Source organism: Linepithema humile, chromosome 7 (genome assembly GCF_040581485.1).
Source record: "Linepithema humile isolate Giens D197 chromosome 7, Lhum_UNIL_v1.0, whole genome shotgun sequence".
In the NCBI taxonomy this organism is placed as follows: Eukaryota; Metazoa; Arthropoda; class Insecta; order Hymenoptera; family Formicidae; genus Linepithema; species Linepithema humile.
In genome coordinates this window covers 19,685,396-19,705,485 of record NC_090134.1, presented here as the reverse complement: position 1 = coordinate 19,705,485, position 20,090 = coordinate 19,685,396, and the positions used below count along the sequence as shown (strand labels likewise).

The following is a 20,090-nucleotide window of genomic DNA, read 5'->3' as shown; positions in this document are numbered from 1 at the left end:
TCGGCGATTTTGGTACACATACATACGCACACTCACACTAACAGGATTTATCGTATTTACCATATCTATATTAGAATTTAACAATCCCGATACAAAAATAGACGCCAAAAATATCTCACGTTAACTGTTAAAGTATCATCAAAATGTAAAGCGCAATAGCTATTACTTATTTTTATCCAATAAAACATTAATAAAAACAATTGCTTTTTTAAAATTTAAAATGGAAAAATCCAAATATAATAAAAAATTATAAACTTAAATAAACTTAATCGTTATGGCAAAAATCTGTTATTTAAACAAATAAAGATTAAACTTCAAAGATATTTTAGTTTCCAGTAAAAAAAAAAATAATTTTAGTATTGAACGCATTCATTCAGAAATTTATTTTAGCTTGTAAGCTTCTGATATTATTATACAAATAATCTCAATTATCTTAAATTGTTGCAGGTTGTATCATTAAATCTAATTATTCCATGTAATAATAATTATTGCTTGTATTATATTTGAACTTATTATGATAATGCGAGGTTAAAAGAGGTAGTCATTAGGCAGTGGCGAATTCTTTTTAGCATGGTCATGTTGCCATACCAGCGATGAGATGTTCATTCGAGATGTTTTCCCCGTCTTCGTTGTTAGACAGCGTAGTTGATGAGACGCGCGCGGTTCCCTCCGGCGGAAATAAAAATACCTGAAGACGTAACTGCGTCCGGAACCCAAACTTTCCAAGTCGTTACAACGAGCATTCCTTAATAGGAAACTTCGAGAAGGCGGTGCTTCGCCTGTGATTAAACTTCAAATTCTTTATGCTCTTCTTTTACATTGTTATTTTTCTTTAATAATCTTTGCGCATAACCAGCTAATATGTAATAAATTTCTTCTTTTTAACACACGACAGTAAGAAATACAACGATTATTGCTATAAATCTTCATTAAAATATTATGATAAAACTGAAATATCAAATCAATTCTTGAAAGGTCATTGAAAAGTTGCGTGACGTTTTAAGGTATTTTCTAAGACTCCTTAGAGAATGTATGAAAAGTGCTTAAGAACACACACAGCCGTAAAAATGTGTTAAAATGTTATCTCACAACACGATACATATACAACATAAATCTTGGCAAGCGATTGTATTCACTTCCATTTTTATGTTGTATTATGTATAAAACTGAATATCGATTTATTCAACAATGAAATACACCTCCCATGTCCACACATAGCGTCCGCACCAAGAATTTTCATTTGAAATTCGAAAATCAGTAATATGTCCACCGGTATATGACTCGCGCGGCCAATATCACAGCGTCGCTATAACGTGCGAATGAAAAAATGCGTAAAACCGCGGTATTAAGAGAAAGAGATCGCGGCTTTTTACGATCTGCATTATGCTTAGCGGCAACGGGGGAATGTAAAAACGCATGTGCCTTCTCCCCTGACCAGCGACAACTCCGTCGCTCTACACCCCACGGCGGTAGCATTCTTGCGGTAATATGTGTGAAATTGCGAGGGCGCATTTTTAGCTCCACATTTTGAGATTGCATTCCGAGAATAGTCTCAAATTTTTGCCTCATCCGCGAGCTCCGCGGGAGCAATTTTATCTTGCCCGGACTCGCACCCCTGCGCACGCGGTTACGTACTTAGTGGCATGAATTTTGCAGAGAAATTCTACGTTTGCACCATGCAATGAGAACTTCGGTAATGAAGGGTAGGCTGCACCGGGGTCATGGTCGTGTAATATATATATCTGCATTTTCTTTTCATTGCAACGTACGGTTTCGCGGAAATTGCGTACAAAATTTTGCAAATTGTTCTCTCCAAAGATTTGCGTTTAATATTCAAATATATTGCGCGCTAACAAACAGAAATAATTTCACGTAAATACGAGAAATAAATTACACAAAGTAGCATATAATACAAACATATTAATGCAATAAAAACAGTTTTCAAAGTGACATTTTAGAATAAGGTCACAGTTTAAAACTGCACAAAACAATTATTTTTGTAACGCGGCAATATACAGCTCGGAGAATTCACTCGCAGGTTCAATGACCATCGGCGATCATTAAGCCAGATCGGACTCGCGCGCTACCAGCAAATTCCCTCGCAAAACACTTGACTCTATAGTGAAGCGTGGCAAATTCAAACTCGACAAATTCGTAAATTACTGTTCGCGGGAGGGTCTTTCTGCGTTTTCCACTACACGCCGATACGGTACGAATGCATGTGTGTTACGTATTGCAGTTTAAAATGCACGTAACTCGAGTACGGACGTTTCAATGGCGCTCGTGCAAATGTGTCAGCATATAAAGGCTGGCGACTGCAATCGAGGATCGCGAACGATTATGCAACATTTACATTTATCCAGCGCATACGTTAAAATGGAGCAAATGTGCAATAATGAGCGTTCATTCGATTTGCTTTCGGTAATCGCGCGAAAACGTATCAATTACCATTAAATCCATCATAATTCCATTGCACAGAGCACATTATAAGAGTCTAAAAAATTTAAAGAAACATTTATCAAACGACAAAAAAGTCATAAATAAAGAAATACGAATTAAATACAATTATTTCATTTATCGGTAACTAAGTATGTCTATTTTTAAGCAATTATTTATTTATAGATCTAAAATAGAAGTTCTGACAGAGGATAAATATTATATTTTAATTACTCATGACTCAATATTAATGTCGCACTGCTAATCGCAAGCTTCGTCGGGCTCTTGATCACCGGGGAGGGTCCCTTTAAATATTCTCGACGGTACCATAGTCGCAGTCGCTGCAATGCGAGCCATTGCCAATATTTTTACAACGCGACAAAGGTACGACTGCCATGAACGTTTCGTCGGGAGGACGAACAAGGCAGGCGGGTAAAAAAAAAAGAAAAAAAGAAACAGCGACGGTCGGGAGAAATTGGTACGCGTGGAACGACCCTTTGGCAACGGCGGTAACCGGGCGTCGTGTGACTATGCCACGGTTAGAAGGTTTGACCCCGCCGACGGTCGGGCATGGTAATTTGTGCCGCGACAATCGCACCCACGGGAGCCCTCCGGCCCATGCCATCGCGCATAGCTACATCCATACAACTGCGCGCACAGAGAGACACAAGTGTGTATGCGCGCGTGCGGACATAGGCATAGATAGAAAAAGGCGAAGCGGATAGAGGCGGGAGAAAAAACGACCGCGAGACGGGTGAGAAAGGCGGATAAGGGAAGTCCGTTAGGAGCGATGTGTATTGTCGTTTCAATTTGTATTCGTAACGGTGAGGTTTAGACTAAACCTAAGGGAGAGAATGGAGTAAATGAATAGAACATCGTCGTGTCGCAATCTACGGAAGCAATAGGTACACTGCATTCTTCAATCGTAAGAGAAAGGTAAGAAAAGTAAAGAAACGTAAAGAAGAATCACAAGAATAAATACAAAGGGAAGAGGAAAGGAAAGAGAGAGAGAGAGAGAGAACAAATCGAATTCTCGACAAAAACCATTTCTCCCACCTCGAATTGCATCACCGACACGATATCCTATCCGCCTTTATCACCGCCGCTCCCGGCGCACTTTCACACCCCCGTCGCGAGCCAGCGCGGTAGCGACGCGCTAATTGATACAAACGCAGCCGTATCACACACCGCGACGAGCGCGCGCGTATATTAAAACAGAATGTGCACCGCCGCTCTCTACGTGCACTGTCGAGCGGCGTCAGCCATAATTTCAATCGCCGACACCGCTGTGCCGTGGTGGTCGTCGGCGCGGATGTCAATGTGCTAAACGACGCGACGGCGGCTGTGATCGGAAGTCGATACTTTCGCTAAGGACTCTCGAAACGCGTGTTTCGCAACGCGGAAATGTGACGATGAAAATGTTGAGTTCCGGCGAGTTTTGAAGGATCCCTCGACACATCACGAAGCCGACGAGGCACCCATTTTGGCACGGGATACGCTCTATACATTTACTTTACACAGCTCTCGATCACCTAGACGTTAAGACCTCGCAGCGTGGAGTGTCGAGTTTCCTCTGCAGCACGGAACCCTCTTTAGTCGCGCCCCACTTCGACTTTGGCATAATACAGCCGCGAACAGTTATAGATGAGCCATTATCTCAGGAAAATTCCGCAAAATTGCCGTTGTAGGCCGAGTTTGACGAGCACTTTGGACTCTCCGAGAAAATTCGTTCTCTACCGTTAAGACGGGCGCTTATTTCTCAGATCACAATTACAGAACCAATTTAATACAAAAAGGTTTCCACTTAATTCAATAGATTTAATATTGATATAAAATGTTATATCATCATATTAAGTGATCGACATTTTAGAAAAAGAAAGATAATAAAAATCGTTCCGCGCTAAAAATAATGTACAATTAAAACATTAATAAAGATTATGTAACAAGAGTTATGAGAAACATAAACAGTTGGCTATACTTTACGCATAGCCATCTGTCTAAAGGCTCGCAGTTAATTAGCTCGCATAACGAGCAATGAAATGTGAAGGAGCCAACAAGAATTATGCGTCCTTTGTCCTTAGATCCTTGCTAATTGGATCGTATAATATAACCGAGCGAGATGATGAATTGAACAGGTTTATTTGACACTTTGCATAATATATTGAATAAGACGAGAGCTTATGTTATAAGCGCGTAGATATGCTGAGAAAATTTAGAATGCATTCAACTTCAATGAAAAGATTAAAAATAATAATTACACAGCTAATATTAATTAATATTACCGCTCTGAGCTCTAAATTAACTATCTCTTGCAAACAAAAAAGACAACGTAAACAAGAATCTAATTAAAGCTGAGAATATCCAAAGAAAGAAGAACGAAGTTATAACAATCCTTCGCCTTTTATATTCCGAGGCTTTCTAAACTCATTCTTTTTTTCTCAGCTGCGATGCATACTAATAGATTGAAAAATCAAGCGAGAAAAGAGCGATGTATCTTTAATATTAATTAATTCAACGGTACGCTATAATCATTCATATAATCATTCTGTAAGAGACAACTCCTGTAACTCTTTTGAAGTGCAACTCCTGTATTCTTTTCACTGTATTATCAAGTTTGAATTACATCTGTGAAAAGCTGAATGTATTGTACATTCTTAAAACTATTATCGGCGTATTTCGGCGTGCCTACCCGGTGCGACACTGTAACGTAACACAGCCCTTCATTACTAATCCCCTCATACAGATGACATATACACTGAACTGACAGCTTTAAATCGGGTTTTACTGCATTGAAAGCGTTCCCTTTTCAGTGACTCTTCAGTCGGATAGGTGGGTAATGCCCTTTTTAATCCAAATTCCATTTCTGGTATCGTGACATTACAAAACCCGTAGTACCTTTGCGTCCACGACAAAGAGAATACCGAGCATAATAAGTTCTTTGAATCAGCCATTGTGTATTTCATTAGCATATTTCTGATAGATTTCGTTTTTTACACACTATGTTCATTATAAAAAAATTCACTCAACCCTAAAAATTATCACGTAATGATAGAATATAATGATACATAGTCTTTAACGTGTGAAAACGACTTTCATGCAAACATACTAGTTAACGCAGTTTCCCATCGGAACGGCGGAAGGGAGAACTGCTTGTTTTTCATATATCGTCTCGCATGAGTGCGATAATGATAAAAGTTTTAACGCACTTGTAATAATCATCTATTTGGGAAACGCTGCTTTGTATAGTGCCTTACAATGTAACTCTTCGTAGCGTTGGATGCCCCGCAGCGAGTTAATCTCAGCGTTCTCTAATTCCAGATTATTCTCAGCGCTATAACATGCAACGTAGGAACGTTCCACGGCATACCGCGCTTGTCGTAACAATATATTACGTAGCACAAATCACGGCAATATCGTCAATGCGTTGGCTGCGGCTGAATCAAGCAGACGTCGCCGAATGTAATCTCCGAGACTTCAGCGAGATACGCTAGACTCAATCAAAACTCCATATTCTCTCGCCTCCGTTAAAATGCGATGTTTCAAGAGCAATGTGGGCTATCGCCATTTCTCGATTCTCTCGTAAACTAGCAATACGAGATATAAGCAACGTCCATCAAACTTTAAGAACCTCCTCCTCGTATATTATCAACAGTGAGATTACGTTGCAATGGAATAATGCGGGCCGGTATATGTGCGACATATTTTAAACTAATACCATATGGAATCCGTGAGTACGTATAAACGAACGGATGTGAACGAATATAAGATTGCGTCTGAATTCTTACACTTTATTCTTAACCTTGTGGAGATAAGAAGAAAAACTTCGCGCGAAGCACGAAACACATTATACGCCTCTGTTTACTTCGTCGTTCAACTGTAATAGGTTTATAGAAGTTCCGCAAAATGCAATCTGCAGAGCGCGCGTGTTCCGGAAATAGTAGTACAGTAATGCGTTTAAAACGCGCGTGGTGGGGCACATAGCACTCGATAAAATTTATATCTCTACTTATCGTTTATCTTTTATCGCTTTTATTTAGCATTCACACACTGATTTTACGCGACGAACGAAAAATTCGTTCCATCAATAAAATGGCACACATTGTTTCTTTCACACAAGCTATATTCTCGACGTATCGCCCCGTAAATAATCCTAAACAATTGAACTGCTGTCAACAACTACCCATGCTTTCATCTTTTATAAATTCTCATATTTTGTTCAAATGAATGTTAATTTGTTTTTAAAATATCTACAAATATCAATGTAAAATTGATGTGTTTTTATATTTATAATTTTTTTTCACATAATTTTAAAATAAAAAATGAAATTTTAACAATAGACAATAGCATTCCAGCAGATATTTGATCGCGTCGGAATAGAATGGGGCTTCCTAAGGTTAATACGAGATTTCTACGATCTCCAGAGTGACAATGAAAAAAGCCAGGTCGGAGAAAAAAATGCCGAAAGAAGGGGCGAGAGAGTGGCGGGGGTTCTTGACTGCGTGAAATTCCATTCGAATCGATTCCGACGCATTTCGGGATGCACGCATGCACAAAGCGAGCGGCTGCAGGGCGGCGATGCGCGTCACCAGCGCGCGGGCGGATGCAATTTCGTCACGGGGATCGCAAAATTCCGCGCATCTCACTTTTACGCCAGCCCTCCCCCCGTCCCCCGCGCCCATCCACGCTTTATCTTTCGCTATTTTATTTTTTTCTGTAGACAGTGTGTAGACTTACGCGTCTGCCAGCGTGTGACAGCCGCGCGTGCATCGACGACGACGAGTGCATTGCGCGTTGTGTACCCTGCGTACACACACGCGACGCGACGCGCGCCCATGTAGGGCTGGCCGTGTTTGGATAACGCGATAACGTCGTTAAACTTTTTGTCGCTTTGCCTGACGAGCGTGACAGGTGGACCGCCCAGGTAAACTCGATTTCAGAAACAATAAGATTTATTTTTCCGCACGTGCGCTACGTACGCCGCGCTTTCCACGTGCCTAGGCGCCGTCGACACGAAGCGAATCACGACGCCTGTGAAACGTGCGTAGACGCACGTATGCGGACGGCGAATGTGTCGCCCGTTATGTTTACGTGGATCATGTGCAACGCCTGCATGATTCCCGATGGGTGCGTGAGAGAAATGCGAGTATATAAGATGAATAGCGCTCCGAAATACACGCGTCTTATTCGAAGCGCACTGTTTGCGAAAGACTAAAGCGGAGATAGCTATATTTATAGTACGAAATGTCTGCCGCAACTCGGCGTAGACGAAACGAAAGTTTCGTAAAATAATTTCCATTTCATTGAATTTATTGCGTTCTAGAGGGAATGAATATTGCAGACGCCCGTGTTGCATGACAACTTTTACGTAACTATCGGCAACAAAATGGACACAAATAATGGAGGAGAATTCTACGCGTGAGGCGGGAAAGCGAGCGTTATTTGATGCTCGAAGGCCGTTAATTGCTTAATTGAGCGAAATTGGGTTCCGATACGTAGGTTAACGTTAATTTGCGAACATTTGCGATAACAACGACGCGAAATAAAGTACAAGGGAAAATGTCATTGTCTACAATTAGCCAGTAATTAATTACGCCATGCGTAACAATCTGAGCGCCGCTGCGTGCCTTCTCTCTCTAGTGAAACATTGCACGGTCGACGAATTTTATTTCAAAGATGGATATCTAGCCATTTTGTCGAGATACTTGTGTGAACGCTTTGTTACTCGATTGTACTCGCCGCTTTTCAAATGTTATTGTAAATGTGGCATATACGAGAGAGAGAGAGAGAGAGAGAGAGAGAGAGAGAGAGAGAGAGAGAGCGCTTTATTCAGTTGCATTATATGACAACTGCTATTGCGCAGCATCCGAGAAAAATTTCCTCTTGCATACACTTGCTATTCGAAATTAAAAAATAAAGTCTATAGTTTTATTAATAATTTTGCATGCGATAGTATATCATAGTGTAACAAGTCACAGTCGCACGAAAACAAAGATGAAATGAGATTCAATTCCAAAAGCAGAAATAAAAGTGCGGCGACATCGCCGTTTGGAATGGTGCATATAGAACGAGAAAGCTTGTCGTTTTGCTCCGCGATAATAAAATGGCGGTCGACGGGCGGAGGGGCAGCGCCGAACGGCATCTAGGTATAAGCCCATAAACAAGATGATACGATCTAGGTGTAACGATGTTTCCAACAAAATTAGAGGGAAACTGCAAACAACCCCGTCTCAGTTCTCGTTCATCCCCGTTTAACCCCAGCTCTTGCACTCCCTCCCCGCCCCTACCCCCGGCGTCGTGCCTCAACCAGCCACCCTCACGCCCGCCGCAGCCAGCTCGCGCAAGCGGCGCGACAACCCTTCATTCGACTCGTTAGGGTGGCTGAAACACGATGCCAAACAGTAATGAAAAGCCTATCCTCCACTCGGTTTCTCCTAGAGCCGTTTATGCACCGTCCTGCACGTAATGCACTCATACAGGCCCGAGCATTATCAACGCGTGTACGTGACAGATAACGCCGGGTTGTCGCGAACGAGCAACGTCACTACCCTGTTTATTCGACGATGGGATTAATCGTTGCGTAGCAAGATCTTTATGTCGTTTAGCAGCCGCGGGGCCGGCCGGGAGCGCGCGAATTAATCGTTTTACGACGAGGCGATGCGTTTCGCGCCCTTTATCGCGCGCGTAATCCATCCGCCCGATAGATCGCCCTTTGTTATGGCGCATCCATCGTGGATCCAGCGCGCATTTTCCTAATAGACTTGAAAGCGAATCTATTACCCAGACATAGGCAAGCGTTACACGAATACTCATCTGTCAGAGCGGACAGACGTACCTTTCGTGTAATATATCGCGCAACATCGAACGCACTATAAAAGTATGCCATTCTCGGACAATTCTCTTCTAATAACGTTTCTAATATGGAATAAAAACTAAATTTTTTGCAAGTATTTCAAACAAAAATTAATTCATCATAAATTCATTGTGCTCCGTAGTGATATACAAATATGACGCGCTTCTCTGCGTTTCTTCCTCGCAAAAACCAACGCGATGCACTTGTTAATATCGTAACATCCCGTCGATGCCCCGGCGCTGTGTCGCGATACAAATAAAGAAGTCAACGCGGATATAATCCGCTCGGATTGTTATGCACGTCCGAGCGACCGTTTGAGCGAACGAATTAAAACGTTACTATCGGCGGGATCAAAGACTGTCGTAACTCCTTCATGTTCGTTCGCGTACGAACGTCACTCGCCTTTTCCCGGAGAGCGAATCAGCCAACAAAAGAGACACGCTCAATGGAGCACGTAGCTATTCGCGTCTGTCGTGCGTTTAATTTGCCGGACGTACGTGAGTACCAGACTGGGATTTATTAGTATTTACGTTGAGCAATATGCAAAATAGGCGACGGCGCGTTCTGTTCTTTACTTCGGGACAGCTCGCCGCCGTCATGACGCGCGTGCTGCGCTTCTCTCTAGTCCCTACTTTGTAATTAATTCGTTTGATTTATATCGCCAAAGGACTCAGAATGCTAATTCGTATTTACTTATTAGTCGCGCATGCGGAACTCTGCCGGCTGGTCCATATTGTTTTACGGGCTGTCTACGAACCGGCGCGTCAGGATGAACCCACTCCCCCCCCCCCTGCTATACTCGTCTCGCTCTATGCGCGGCCTCTCACCCATCCGTTCCCAAGGTTCCTACAAAGGACACCAAACAGCCGAGTAGATGCGCCAGCGCGCGAAACACAGCCGATAATTAAAGTAGCTCCTTTGTTCGACTTAGATCGATAGCTCCTTTGACGGAAGCGACAAAGGCAACGCGAGTAGATGCGCGAAAGAAAACTATCCGTCTTCCTTCGGTTCTCTCTCGTTCCGCCTATTTCTTCCGCTTTTTCGCTCCCCCTAGTCGATATCTCCGCACAGCTCATCTTATCTTCCCCATCTGCTTTTTTTGCTAATACTACAAGTAGTGATATCGCGTTTTTCTAATCCTAGCTTGTGTATGCTTTTTAGATTTGAATGCAATTAGACGTCATTATCTCTCTAACGGAAGTTTCTTTCGTAAAAATTATTTTTTTCGCGTCTTTAACATTTAATATGATAATTGCAAAAACTTCATTGCCGTAATCTCAAAAAGCACTGCTTATGGATATAAATTACGGGAATAGGGTGTTAGTCATAAATCAACCAGGCAGCGCTTGGCCTCCTCGCGTAAGTGAAACCCTCATATCATTCGTCATATGTTATAAATTACAAAACGATTCCAAAACAGCCGCTAATGCGAATGGTTTGTATGCAAAATGGTTTATGATTGCTACGGTCTGCGGTTACCTAAAATAGATTAATGTCGTCAAACATTAGTTAATGCCAATGAAGCTGCAATGACGTTTAATATTGACGGAAATATCGCCCCACTGTGCAAACTATAAAATCTGACTGCGTCGTGAAATCCAGTAACCCGCGCGAGCGTAGTATTAAATCATCGCGTCCGCGCAATTACAAATGACGGCGGCACATCGAACGTGGATAGCTGAATTTCAGAAATTCTCGTAATCGGAGATTGTCATTCCTTGAATTCGAGCGTGCGGATATTTTTATTGAGCTATGTAATACCGATGATATATGCTACACATATCGCAATCGAGTTTCACAGTGGCACGCATTATATTTGGAAGCAAAAGATATCCCCTTACGCCGTCTCTCCGCCCAGCGCACTAATTTACACATCGTTTGAGCACGATCAATCTGCATGCTGCTCAGTCCTTCTGCTCCTTTGAACGCGTTGCGCGCGGATACGAGAAAGGAGACGCCATGAGGGTTAATTAAAGAATTTCAATAGGTATTCCTGCATTGCGCTACCCCGAATGGACTTTCATCGTACACCCCCTTGCTGACGGACACAGCAAACAAATGCCTGCAGCGAGCGTCTGCTATCGAATCTACACATGAAAATCGAGACAACCGTATATATATATATATATATATATATATACATATATATGCGTGTGCACGCGGCTGTGTACGACGAAGGCGGGGGAGTAACGTTGATACTTCATGCGGGAGGTTTAATATTGCCATCAATTCGGCCCTCGCTTCTTTCCCGTTCGTGCACGATGTGTCGGCAAGAGTGAATTAGCCCGGGCTGGAGTTGCGAAAATTGCCTTTAAAATGTAATCTGGATACTGATGTACGAATGGAGAACGGCGAATAGGCACCAATAAATATTTTTTGAGTAATCACATATCCGATAGATGTGTAATTGGACCGATTTCGCCTCGGATGGAATGCCCTATATACCCCGCGGCCGATACGCGCGCAAGCACCCGTTCCATGTAAAATGCGAAACGTCAGATTTGATATACGGATCCATCGGAACATCCTCTATCTCAATACCGGTCCCTTTTTTTTCGTCGTCGAAGTCGCTTTCCAAACGATCGTAATGCATCCGTACAATTGTCATACGAGTCACATCGATTTTGTGTTAACGCGACACAGTGCCGCTTCGATATTTTATAAAATAGACATTCCTTAAAGAAAATTGTCCCCACGAGATTCACATTAATAATATATTTTCGCTGTAATGTGCATATAGTAAAAAGTACGTTACGGAGATATGATATCGATATTCAAATTATTTGATCTTTTATCATGTTTAAAATCTAATATTGTGTCTATAATTGTAACATTTTGTAACATTAAATATCTTCGTAATATAATATTTTTATTATTGTCACAAAGAATTATTCTTTTCAATTAATTTTATTATTTTATAAAATGAAAATATGTTTGATAAGTTAAACAGAATATCATTTTGAGCATAATGATTATGAATAATTAAAACATCGTGTTCAAACTTTACATTGTAGAAAAGATAAGCAAAATGCATAGTAAGCAGAAATTATAATAAGATTGGACACAATTCAACCATCTTAAAACTTAACGTGAAGCTATTACCGAACTTCCACTTCACTGACGTGTTACGTCACGAAGTGAGCCCGAAAGCTTGACTTCGCAAAATTGCAAAGTGTTACGGATTAGATCGTGGAAGGAAGCCCGGAGGGCACGTCGTCCTTTCGGATCTCTTCGGACTTGTCGCGTAACCGCGCAAAAGCTGCTGAATAAACGGTTCGTCCTTACTTACGGCATCAAACTAGCCGTTCTCCGTACCTACATACCTGTATACACACACATACACGCACGCGCGTGTGCATACACAGGCATACGTGCCTGCATACATACGAGCAGAACAGAGGCGGTATATTGGTTCAAACCCCGCGCACTCAGCGCTCATGAATATGCTGGAGCACGGTGGTTCAGCTCTGCCCAACCGCCCTGCTTTACCCCCCTCAACCCCGGTCAATCTCGCCTCGGCTACATTGTATCGGGAAAGGGGTGACCGACCGGCAACGGGATGAGAGGGGGACTGGCTAAGTCCGTGTTTATATAGAACGATTTTCGACGATAGCGTCGCCAGGCATGCCTCCGTTTCCACCGATTGCCGCTTCATGAATAAAGTGGATGCGCGGGTTGTATGCGATTTTACGATATCACATAGTCGTTCATATACCCGCGCGTTAGCTGATAATCGACGGTGCCCGAAACGACGCGGTCGAAAGTTTACTCGAATACAATTGCGGCTTGTCATTACGACGAGATAAATTTCTTTAGCGAAAAACTTACAATTGCAGAATTTATATATTTGAAAAAATAAGAGAATGATAAACACTATTTAAAAATGTCGAATTACCGTGCTTGTTAAGTTTTATAAAATTCTAGAATTACCAAAATAAACAATTTATAAATTTCAAATGTATCAAAACACAAAAAATATGCGAGTAAACTTTTGTGTAAAAATATCATACATCTACATTTCTTATATTTTCGACAGAAAGTCGAGCCTGATCAAACCAATCTACATTTTCTATTGCTGTGCCCACTACGCAGAAAGGCATATTGTAAGAATAATGCTCTCCATTATGACTCCACTTTGCTGCACTTAAAAATCCCTTTTTACGCCAAATGCAATAAGGGCGGAACAGATTACATTTTCTCGAGGTAAGAGTAACGTTTACCTTCCTTTAAATTCGGTAGAAGTCCTTTACCAGGGAGCTAGCCGATTGAAAAAAGCGCCCAACTATCCATCCTTTAAAATCGGCTCTATTTTTCTCGCTAAATCTTTCTCTAGCAAACTACGTCGATAATATGCTAATCATAATTAATAAGAATTTTAATAGACAATTATTATGAAATATTCTATTTAACGCGTTAGACGCCGTTTTTAAACTCAATATGAATTGTATGAGAACTAAACACAAAGCCGAAATGGAAACACATTCCTACATCAAAAAGCCTGTTTCGTTAAATACACATATAACAATATTCGAATTTTGACGAGTTTGAATTTGTTACTATTGATGTGTCAAAGCATTTTAGAAAATTAAAAAAATCACTTCTATATTCCTGATCAAAATTAATATCAGCGGTTCCAAAATGTTCTAAATACGCCCAGTAACATGTTAAATAATCAACTTGCCTCGAGTTCATAAAGTTTCAGCTCGTTAAAACGACGATCGCTAGCGTAAAAGAATTTTTTTTTGCTTTTATAGCGCATTATGTAATATCGTTTAGACGTTCGTAAGCATGTCGAAAAGTTTAAAGCTGAGTTTACCGTAATGCAGCCCACGACTCATTATATAAAATATCTTGAAAGTTCGCAACTTTGGTATGGTTTTAACGTAACTATTCAGAGCTTCTGCATCTCTAACGGATTTAAGAACTAGTGCGGAATAGTTATATAAACGCAACTCCTACTTCTCGCGGAATAACGATTCGTTCTCTTTCAGTTTTGTATCGGTTGCATTGTTCTTTTTGTCCCCGTTTTAACGTTATGCACGCAACCCATAACAATACGAATATTATCTTCGTACTTTCAAAGTACTTAGTTATTACGAGTGCTTTGTCTCTTTCCTTCGAAATATTGAAACGCAGATGTCGAGAAATAGCACAAAGGAAGTAGTCATTATTTTATGAACAAGCCATCTCTACCGTTTGATATAAACAGCAAACTTTGCTTTACTGTCAGATTAATAAGTTACAATAATAGTAATAATGCACTAAATAATCAGCAAATTTTCTCATTAAAACTCATTAAGAAATAAGAATGAGGCTTTATCATAATGACTAATTAGTGTTCATTTTCCTAAATAGGATTACACATTATCTTCATTTTGCATTTCTCATTATTATCTACTCGTAAATATCTAATTATGTGTATCAAATTTTGCAACTAATATTATAAAGACCAATGTCAAAATATTATTTGCGTATCATATTATAGCTTTGTCCAAATTTTGAGTATACGTTGGTACATTAGAGTCAGCCAAACAAAGAAAAGGTTTTGCAAACTAGTTTTTCATTCGTACGCGAAAGTACTGCGAAACATGGAAGACTCCATCACGAGCACAAAGGATTGCTTTGTAGGATCAGACATGCTATGACGTCAGGACACAAACTACGGTCAGTACATATATAAATTTATATATATAATATAAATTTGGAATTTATACGGTGCGCAAGCATTATATAAATTTCCTCTTGTATAAATAAGAAAAATTAAAAAAAAAGACGTTATATCGTTTACATATTTTCAAAATTATTGAGTAAAATTGTATAACTCAACAATAAAAAATATCAAAATAAAATTAATATAAAATTTCTCAAATACAATTATTAATAATTGAAATCAAATTATAAAATTATTTTAAAAAATTTTTTTTAATTACTGTAATTATTAAATATATTGAAATATCTAAATTTTTCCTGTCTGCCAAAAAATTGCGATATGAAATCTTTTAAGATAAAAATTGTATCAAGTTATTTAAAGGCAAAAGGTTAATTGAACAATGAATTGATCAATTTAGTTATTTAATGTCCTAAAAGACCAGAAGAACGCAAACCGAGAGCAAACCTAGTCAAACATTAGAAAGAAACAATAGCAATTCATGAAGCATACAAACTGTCGCGGAGATAGCTTTGGCAGAACACGAGGTGTAACGTCAAGCTATGCATACACATGCATGCATTCGCACAAAGCGTGCTATGTACATACGCTGGAAAAACGTTTTTCGCCGGCAAGCGTTACCTTCGAGCGATTTGCTTCACTAAATCGCGGACACGCATTAACTCTCGATTGAATTCGTATGTCGCACCAGCGAAGAATTTGAACTTTGAGCCAAGGATAGACGTAAGCGTACGTATTCCGCAAAGGGGAACAGGAGGAGGGAAGGTATCCGCGTGCGCCGCACGCGATTTCGACGTCTCTAATCGAGCTTTCGTGTCTACTGTACTTAGATGGTGATATGATGGCAGAGCGGATGACTACCTCGGGGCTTCGTACGGTGATTAGGAAAGTTACCATGTGCCTGAGAGTCTGAGACTGAAGCCTGCGTTTGAGCTTGTACTCACGCTTGTCGACCAACTCCTCCGCATCCAACCCTCCCCCGACGCGGTGCTGTTCCCCGCTCGCGATCCTCCTTTCGCTTCAGCCCCTCCCCGAGCTCGCTCTCCATCCTCTCCATCGCTTCGTCCTCGCAACCTCCCCTTGGTTTCCCGGCAACTCTACCCGCTGCTATACAACCTGCCCGCCGGTACCACCGCCCCCCTCATATCTCGTTGCTGTTGTAATCCTCAATTAATGCACAAGTAACGCTAACTACGCAAACTCACTAACTTCGTGCACACATCGAAGGACGCTGAGACGACGGAAGCCGAGAGGACGCGCTCGGTTTTCGGGTGGGCAGGGTAACCGGGCGATATACGCGGTGGAGTCGTAGAAGATCGGATTAGGTTATCTATCTGAGCGTGCAAATGCCGGCTGCGTTGTTTAGATTTTGCGAAGATTAGAAAGCATCGCGCATCGTGAATTCGAGAACTTTTCCGCACTTTACTCGGAAAATTTCGATCTCTCAAAAAGCGAGAGAAACTATTTAAGATAATTCTCTATTAAATTATCTGAAAAGCATGTACTTAATATTCGATAATATAATAATTAAATTTGTTTAATTAGTTGGAAGAAATAACTTATCGATATTTTTTCCTCCGTTAAGTTCTAACGGAATGGTCGAAATGCTTTTTCAATTCTGAGCGGATGGAGCGAGTGTGAATTACATTCTATGTGGCACGTGCTTTTAAGAAAAATTCTGTTGGTATCCATATCATCAACTAGAGGGACCGTCTAAAGTGTGGGCCAAATCGTTCAGTGCGCAGCAGATATTTACACGCGTGAACGCACGAACACGTTCGATAAATTCCGATCAGCCGGAGTCCAGCGAGACCATCCGCGAAAGAGATAAACAAACTAACGGACAGGTGTAGAGTGAGAGAGAAATCAAGAGAAACGTGCGTTACGTGTAAACGGCCGGGGTACGGCGGTAGGAACGACGACGGGAATTCGACCATGGACAACTAACTCGCTGATTAACCAAATACCGGTCTGCAGGACAAACGGTTGGGCAAACATTGAACAACCTGTCAGCGGCACGCCACGAGGGATCAAAGTTCAAGGGATAAGCGAAAAGCGGTTTTTTTTTCGACGGGGCCGTTTCCATCCCCGCGCGTCGCTCGGCACGTTGCCGGAATGATTTTCGACGGGCCGGACGTGGCGCTCTGTCGGGAAATTTGCACGCTACAGCGCGTCGCTTGCAGGAATTATTCGTTGATAATCAGAGCGTACCGCGAGCGCGACGCGCGTGAGCGGATATCGTCGCTTCCGAGAGCAAATACGCGCGCGGCTGCGTCCGAATTTACCGTGCGGCGCGATGACGAAGGCGGTAACGACGCGTAGTGTATCATCCATCGCATCAGTCGCATAATATCGCGCGATAGGCACGATATCTTTATCTCGTTCTCGCAAATACACACGATAGACATCGCGTTTGCGCCGAGGAATATCGTTCGATCGTTCCACTATCAATAGAAAATCACGACGTATCTATAATCCGTCTTGCGGATGCGTGCATGTGCGCTACGACCAATAACGAAGATTATGCGAGATATAAGTGAAAAGCGGAATTTTGCATTAAAAGCAAAGCAGCCGATATCTAATATGTTACATTTTTGATCGCGTGACAAAATCAAAGTAGACTTAAATTTGTAATAGATTTTTAAAATAGAAGAATCTTGAAATAAAATGCGTAGAAAATACATTTCGGAATAATGTGTAAGTATTTTCCAATTGCATGAGGGATAATCGTAATTCATTATAGCGCAGAGGAAGGTATCATTGTGTTAGAAGTTTCGCATCCAACGTTACATCGGAGGGAATATTGATCCACGACACGAGCGAGGGGCAGTTTCCTCCGGATTTATGCCGCTTTCCAACTAATTGAGTCGGAGGATTTCGTCATCGATGATTTCGTAATGCAAGATAGGGTATTACGGAGCGGTGCGCGCACCCCGATTAACAACAGATGGCCCGTGAATCTTCGATTCGGCCCGCCACCGATCGGTCCTCCGCGGTCTACGACTTCAAACGCGTCGCCCCGATCACGGCTTAACCGAGGATTTCGCAACTTCACCACGACCCATCTGGCCCTGCGGTCCTGGTGTGGAGAAATGATTGGAACCGGGGGTTATTTCGCCACGGATCATCGACCGTAATCGCCGCGCCAGGGTCATGAATGTAACGGAGCCATCCTGATGGGGTCTCCCGTCGGATCCGTGTAAGCCTTCGGTACTGCTATCACGAACATCGATTAGGATAATAGCGGCGGTAATATTGACATTACTTTATTGCCCAACGTTGAGTTTCATGGAAAAGCGAGGTCTCAATTTAACGAACGTGGCGCGAAAATTCAGCTGGTTCTCGGGAATCGATTCGCTTACGGAATTAATGAATTCGTGGAATATTTATAATCTATTTTGTGAAATATTTAAATTTGCAAATCTGCGGAGTTATAAAAGTTTTACTGAACTTTTACCTCGACTTTTAGTTAAAATAAATATCTGCGAGCTAAATATTTTCCAAATTAAAATATTTCTCAAATTAAAAAATTTCCAGAGACTATACATAATAAAAAAATTCGCGACATATAAATCTTTTATAACATTAGCACGGTCTAAATACGTTATTTATTCTGATATTTTCGCAATAAATTTTGAACAAAGATGAATAAAAAAATATTTTATAAAAAAATTAATTGAGCGATGACGTGGCTTTCGGATATACGTCTCATCCTTTTTGCACACGCGCGCATTCGCAACACTCCGCAGTGTGTGGTACCGAAAACGCGTCGCGGCAGCGAGGGTTGCTCGCCATCATCTAGAACGATCAGGCTTGTTTGTAAACCGTTAGGGAGGCCCCACGCACGGACTTGGTATTTCGAGAAAGCCCCGTGAAAACATTTCGCGTGAATGCATTACCATATTTGCTCCGACGAGCATATGAACGACGCGTGCACGTAGACACGCGCATACGTGATAGGATTGCCGCAATGCCGCATGGCTTTCTGTTTACAGTTGACGTCGCGTCGCGTCGCGACGCGGCTGCGGCGCAGCCGGCGACAGCCGCGATTTCCGCCAGCAAATAAAATAAAAATAGATTAATGCAAAAATAAATAAGTACGCGAGCGGTGAAGGTATGCTGGTCCGATGGATGCGTATTGCGGACTGACACGCGGAATTTTCATGTCAAAAAATACTTGTGACTGAACGATCGCTAGGGATACGCGAGTACAGATAAAAAAAGATATCCGGTATAAGATTATAAATGCAGAGAGAGAAAAAACACGATAAACCAGAACCGATTGCTTTGTGCTTTTTGGTATAAAATATTTACTATATATTGTAGAATTACGCAAGAATAATAAGTATGCATAGATATGCGCTTTTCGCACTAATAAGTTATAGCGAATAGTACAATTGGAGTACTACTCGATATTATGATGATGAAGTCTGTTATATAGTAAAGCCGCAGCATTATCGCAGATTGTCATGTTCTTAAATTAGAAATTACTTACCGCTACTTTGTGTACACATACAGCGCGGTGATTTCCCCACTGATTCCATGGCGAATTTCGTCCAAAAATACGGGAAACTCAATTCCACGAGAGACCTGAAATATAAAATTATTTACTCTATTATTTCCTTTTTGTATTTCGATTCTTTGTGTTATTACTGCAAAGTATGAATAAAACTAATGTTTCATTGTGCTCCTTGTAAAGCAACGTTGTAATTAATGAGAATGATTTTTATTTTATAATGTTTAAAATAACATTGTCATCAATGTGGAAAAATAATACTGAAATATTACAAAGTATGTAAGCTTTTTGCTGCATATAATGGCTGCCGCAAACTTTAAAACGCGTTATTTCTTTCAGGTCGATCTTTTATGAAACCTATATACGATATTAAATTTTTCGCTTACTTTTATAACCGTATCCTAAAACTGAAAAAGTATTAATAAAAGTTACGATTATTTAAAAAAATATAATCAATGTGAAGTACATATTTGTGTGTACTTATAGATAAATATAATATAATTCCCTTTTATAGTAAAACGTAACAACATATCACATAAAAATTTATAATCGTTATATATACAAAAAATTGTTTTTTGAACAAAATGTTACTTTGAAATAAAATATATGTGAATTTCCAT

At 40.9% G+C, this 20,090-nt stretch overlaps 1 protein-coding gene and 1 long non-coding RNA gene across 8 annotated transcripts in view; one reads left to right on the top strand and one right to left on the bottom strand.

Annotated features, from left to right (window-relative positions):
* Window positions 1-20,090, top strand: part of Ten-a (tenascin accessory) — a 482,645-nt gene that overhangs the window by 246,655 nt on the left and 215,900 nt on the right. The gene's annotated exons all lie outside the window — the stretch shown is intronic.
* The window catches only part of LOC105668286 (uncharacterized), a 182,976-nt gene that overhangs the window by 150,813 nt on the left and 12,073 nt on the right, over window positions 1-20,090 (bottom strand). For all 3 annotated transcript variants that reach the window (XR_001100061.2, XR_001100059.2, XR_001100060.2), the window contains exon 5: window positions 19,450-19,544. This is a non-coding gene — a long non-coding RNA (uncharacterized lncRNA). The remainder of the gene's footprint in view (window positions 1-19,449; window positions 19,545-20,090) is intronic.